The sequence below is a fragment of the Syngnathus floridae genome, unplaced genomic scaffold, assembly GCF_059516105.1.
Source record: "Syngnathus floridae isolate MCC-2025c unplaced genomic scaffold, RoL_Sflo_1.0 HiC_scaffold_37, whole genome shotgun sequence".
Taxonomy (NCBI): domain Eukaryota; kingdom Metazoa; phylum Chordata; class Actinopteri; order Syngnathiformes; family Syngnathidae; genus Syngnathus; species Syngnathus floridae.
Genome location: NW_028284066.1, coordinates 37,795 through 43,794, shown reverse-complemented (window position 1 = coordinate 43,794; position 6,000 = coordinate 37,795).

Below are 6,000 nucleotides of genomic sequence, written 5' to 3'. Positions count from 1 at the left end.
AATCGTCGTGTTTGTATCCGGTGTCTCGCTCAAGGCCATTGCGCCCACAGATTTGAATTTTGGCGAGAGTTCAGCCTATTGACGTCATTTCCGCGGTGTAATACCCGCATATCTGAAACGGCAAAGTTAAGAGTAGAGTTAAATAAAGTTTTTAGTCAACGCAATAATTTACAACCGTTGACCAGTCGAAATAATCGTCGAAATTTGGCGTCTGTGGCTGGAAGCAGACGCCGAGTTCGACATTCCTCCCAAACGCCACACTCCCTCGCTTTTCAGGGCTAAAAAAAAACAGTTGTAATTACCTTGTACGCTCTAGACGGTCAAGTTGCAAGCTGAAAACAAAAATATTTGCCTTGTTAGTCATCGTGTTACTAACAGCTGTGTCTTGTTTGCCAGAACTGCCGCTTTCCTACTTCCTGTTGCAAGCCACGCCCACGGATTATAATTTTGCCGTGAGTTCCGCCTATTGACGTCATGTCCGCGTCACATGACTGCGACGTAATATTATCTAAAACTGTTTGTGCGGTATTGTGTTGTTCTGTGCGGTATTGTGTTATTCTGTGCGGCGTCGTGTTGTTCTGTGCGGCGTCGTGTTGTTCAGTGCGACGTCGTGTTGTTCAGTGCGGCATGGTGTTGTTCAGTGCGGCATGGTGTTGTTCAGTGCGGCATGGTGTTGTTCAGTGCGGCATAATGTTGTTCAGTGCGGCATAATGTTGTTCAGTGCGGCATGGTGTTGTTCAGTGCGGCATGGTGTTGTTCAGTGCGGCATGGTGTTGTTCAGTGCGGCATAATGTTGTTCAGTGCGCCATAATGTTGTTCAGTGCGGCATGGTGTTGTTCAGTGCGGGATGGTGTTGTTCAGTGCAGGATGGTGTTGTTCAGTGCGGCATGGTGTTGTTCAATGCGGCATGGTGTTGTTCAGTGCGGGATGGTGTTGTTCAGTGCGGCATGGTGTTGTTCAATGCGGCATGGTGTTGTTCAGTGCGGGATGGTGTTGTTCAGTGCAGGATGGTGTTGTTCAGTGCGGCATGGTGTTGTTCAGTGCGGAATGGTGTTGTTCAGTGCGGCATGGTGTTGTTCAGTGCGGCATGGTGTTGTTCAGTGCAGGATGGTGTTGTTCAATGCGGGATCGTGTTGTTCAGTGCGGCATGGTGTTGTTCAGTGCGGCATGGTGTTGTTCAGTGCGGCATAATGTTGTTCAGTGCGGCATGGTGTTGTTCAGTGCGGCATGGTGTTGTTCAGTGCGGCATGGTGTTGTTCAGTGCGGCATGGTGTTGTTCAGTGCGGCATAATGTTGTCCAGTGCGCCATAATGTTGTTCAATGCGGCATGGTGTTGTTTAGTGCGGGATGGTGTTGTTCAGTGCAGGATGGTGTTGTTCAGTGCGGCATGGTGTTGTTCAATGCGGCATGGTGTTGTTCAGTGCGGGATGGTGTTGTTCAGTGCGGCATGGTGTTGTTCAGTGCGGCATAATGTTGTTCAGTGCGGCATGGTGTTGTTCAGTGCGGCATGGTGTTGTTCAGTGCGGCATGGTGTTGTTCAGTGCGGCATGGTGTTGTTCAGTGCGGAATGGTGTTGTTCAGTGCGGCATGGTGTTGTTCAGTGCGGGATGGTGTTGTTCAATGCGGGATCGTGTTGTTCAGTGCGGGGTGGTGTTGTTCAGTGCAGGATGGTGTTGTTCAGTGCAGGATGGTGTTGTTCAGTGCGGCATGGTGTTGTTCAATGCAGGATCGTGTTGTTCAGTGCAGCATAATGTTGTTCAGTGCAGCATGGTGTTGTTCAGTGCGGCATGGTGTTGTTCAATGCGGCATGGTGTTGTTCAGTGCGGGATGGTGTTGTTCAGTGCGGCATGGTGTTTTTCAGTGCGGCATAATGTTGTTCAGTGCGGCATGGTGTTGTTCAGTGCGGCATGGTGTTGTTCAGTGCAGGATGGTGTTGTTCAGTGCGGCATGGTGTTGTTCAATGCAGGATCGTGTTGTTCAGTGCAGCATAATGTTGTTCAGTGCAGCATGGTGTTGTTCAGTGCGGCATGGTGTTGTTCAATGCGGCATGGTGTTGTTCACTGCGGGATGGTGTTGTTCAATGCGGGATCGTGTTGTTCAGTGCGGCATAATGTTGTTCAGTGCAGCATGGTGTTGTTCAGTGCGGCATGGTGTTGTTCAGTGCGACATAATGTTGTTTAGTGCGGCATAATGTTGTTCAGTGCGGCATAATGTTGTTCAGTGCGGCATGGTGTTGTTCAGTGCGGCATGGTGTTGTTCAGTGCGGCATGGTGTTGTTCAGTGCAGGATGGTGTTGTTCAGTGCGGCATGGTGTTGTTTAATGCGGCATGGTGTTGTTCAGTGCGGGATGGTGTCGTTCAGTGCAGGATGGTGTCGTTCAGTGCGGCATGGTGTTGTTCAGTGCGGAATGGTGTTGTCCAGTGCGGCATAATGTTGTCCAGTGCGCCATAATGTTGTTCAGTGCGGCATGGTGTTGTTCAGTGCGGGATGGTGTTGTTCAGTGCAGGATGGTGTTGTTCAGTGCGGCATGGTGTTGTTCAATGCGGCATGGTGTTGTTCAGTGCGGGATGGTGTTGTTCAGTGCGGCATGGTGTTGTTCAGTGCGGCATAATGTTGTTCAGTGCGGCATGGTGTTGTTCAGTGCGGCATGGTGTTGTTCAGTGCGGCATGGTGTTGTTCAGTGCGGCATGGTGTTGTTCAGTGCGGAATGGTGTTGTTCAGTGCGGCATGGTGTTGTTCAGTGCGGGATGGTGTTCAATGCGGGATCGTGTTGTTCAGTGCGGGGTGGTGTTGTTCAGTGCAGGATGGTGTTGTTCAGTGCAGGATGGTGTTGTTCAGTGCGGCATGGTGTTGTTCAATGCAGGATCGTGTTGTTCAGTGCAGCATAATGTTGTTCAGTGCAGCATGGTGTTGTTCAGTGCGGCATGGTGTTGTTCAATGCGGCATGGTGTTGTTCAGTGCGGGATGGTGTTGTTCAGTGCGGCATGGTGTTTTTCAGTGCGGCATAATGTTGTTCAGTGCGGCATGGTGTTGTTCAGTGCGGCATGGTGTTGTTCAGTGCGACATAATGTTGTTCAGTGCGGCATAATGTTGTTCAGTGCGGCATGGTGTTGTTCAGTGCGGCATGGTGTTGTTCAGTGCGGCATGGTGTTGTTCAGTGCGGCATGGTGTTGTTCAGTGCAGGATGGTGTTGTTCAGTGCAGGATGGTGTTGTTCAATGCGGCATGGTGTTGTTCAGTGTGGGATGGTGTTGTTCAGTGCAGGATGGTGTTGTTCAGTGCGGCATGGTGTTGTTCAGTGCGGAATGGTGTTGTTCAGTGCGGCATGGTGTTGTTCAATGCGGCATGGTGTTGTTCAGTGCAGGATGGTGTTGTTCAATGCGGGATGGTGTTGTTCAATGCGGGATGGTGTTGTTCAGTGCAGGATGGTGTTGTTCAGTGCGGCATGGTGTTGTTCAATGCGGCATGGTGTTGTTCAGTGCAGGATGGTGTTGTTCAGTGCGGCATGGTGTTGTTCAATGCGGCATGGTGTTGTTCAATGCGGCATGGTGTTGTTCAGTGCGGCATGGTATTGTTCAGTGCGGCATGGTGTTGTTCAGTGCAGCGTAATGTTGTTCAGTGCGGCATGGTGTTGTTCAGTGCGGAATGGTGTTGTTCAGTGCGGCATGGTGTTGTTCAGTGCAGGATGGTGTTGTTCAGTGCGGCATGGTGTTGCTCAGTGCGGCATGGTGTTGTTCAGTGCGGGATGGTGTTGTTCATTGCGGCATGGTGTTGTTCAGTGCGGCATGGTGTTGTTCAGTGCGGCATGGTGTTGTTCAGTGCGGCATAATGTTGTTCAGTGCGCCATAATGTTGTTCAGTGCGGCATGGTGTTGTTCAGTGCGGGATGGTGTTGTTCAGTGCAGGATGGTGTTGTTCAGTGCGGCATGGTGTTGTTCAGTGCGGCATAATGTTGTTCAGTGCGGCATAATGTTGTTCAGTGCGGCATAATGTTGTTCAGTGCGGGATGGTGTTGTTCATTGCGGGATGGTGTTGTTCAGTGCGGCATGGTGTTGTTCAGTGCGGCATGGTGTTGTTCAGTGCGGGATGGTGTTGTTCAGTGCAGGATGGTGTTGTTCAGTGCGGCATGGTGTTGTTCAGTGCGGCATGGTGTTGTTCATTTCGGCATAATGTTGTTCAGTGCGGCATAATGTTGTTTAGTGCGGCATGGTGTTGTTCAGTGCGGGATGGTGTTGTTCAGTGCGTTATAATGTTGTTCAGTGCGGCATGGTGTTGTTCAGTGCGGCATGGTGTTGTTCAGTGCGGCATGGTGTTGTTCAGTGCGGCATAATGTTGTTCAGTGCGGCATAATGTTGTTCAGTGCGGCATGGTGTTGTTCAGTGCGGGATGGTGTTGTTCAGTGCGGGATGGTGTTGTTCAGTGCGGCATGGTGTTCAATGCGGAATGGTGTTGTTCAGTGCAGGATGGTGTTGTTCAGTGCGGCATGGTGTTGTTCAGTGCGGCATAATGTTGTTCAGTGCGGCATGGTGTTGTTCAGTGCGGCATGGTGTTGTTCAGTGCGGCATGGTGTTGTTCAGTGCGGCATAATGTTGTTCAGTGCGGCATGGTGTTGTTCAGTGCGGCATGGTGTTGTTCAGTGCGGCATAATGTTCAGTGCGGCATAATGTTGTTCAGTGCGGCATGGTGTTGTTCAGTGCGGGATGGTGTTGTTCAGTGCAGGATGGTGTTGTTCAGTGCGGCATGGTGTTCAGTGCGGGATGGTGTCTTTCAGTGCGGCATGGTGTCGTTCAGTGCGGCATGGTGTCTTTCAGTGCGGCATGGTGTCGTTCAGTGCGGCATGGTGTTGTTCAGTGCGGGATGGTGTTGTTCAGTGTGGCATGGTGTTCAGTGCGGCATGGTGTTGTTCAGTGCGGTATCGTGTTGTTCAGTGCGGTATCGTGTTTCTCAGTGCGGTATCGTGTTGTTCAGTGCAGTATCGTTGTGTTGTTCGTATTGTGTTTAACACTTAGCCTCTAACACTTAGCCTCTAACACTTAGCCTCTAGCATCTAGAAGGTAAATAAATAGGAAGGAAGGACTCACCGGTGACGTCTTCGCCCACGTCCAAGCGTTGTACTTTGTATTTTCATCCTTCTGACAGTGGAAAACATAGCCAACAAACACCGTGGAACCTAAACGAATGAAAGAAAACTATCATTTGGCCACAACCAACATTCACAGATACAACACAATGTGACGTGCGGGGTTGAGGTTAAAGGTTGAGTGAAGGGCCCTCGTTTTAAACTACTTTTTTGAAAAGGATTGGGAACAAGTAAGACGTATTTAATTTATTTAATGGGAAGTAGTAAGAGCTATTGAATTTAATCTATGTATTATATTCTATTGTATTGTATTCTGTTGTATTCTTTTGGATTGTATTCACACTAACCCCACTAAAACTTCAGCCCACAAAAACTCGCCTCTGGCGCCTAGCCTCTGGCACTTAGCCTCTAACACTTAGCCTTTAACACTTAGCCTTTAACACTTAGCCTTTAACACTTAGCCTAGAAGGTGAATAAATAGGGTTAAAGGTTGAGTGAAGGGACCTCGTTTTAAACTACTTTTTTGTAAAGGAGTGGGAACAAGTAAGACGTATTTAATTTATTTAATGGGAAGTAGTAAGACTTATTAAATTTATTTAATCTACTTTTCTTCCCAGGCAAAATTTGATGTGCTGCAATTCCAAATTTCCAAAGTGAATGAAGGAATGAAGTCCTTTAAATTATGATTTTGTATAAATACTAGGCATTAACACAAAATCGACGGCACAAAATGGGCAGACTTTACTTGTTTGAAAAGGACTGGTTACAAGACAGACTTTTTTAATTTATTTAATGGGAAGAAGACTTATTTAGTTTAATTGATCTATTTTTGTTCCCTGGCAAAATTCGATTTGCTGCAATTCCAAATTTCCAAAGTGAATGAAGGAAAGAAGTCGTTTAAATTATGATTTTGTTTAAATAC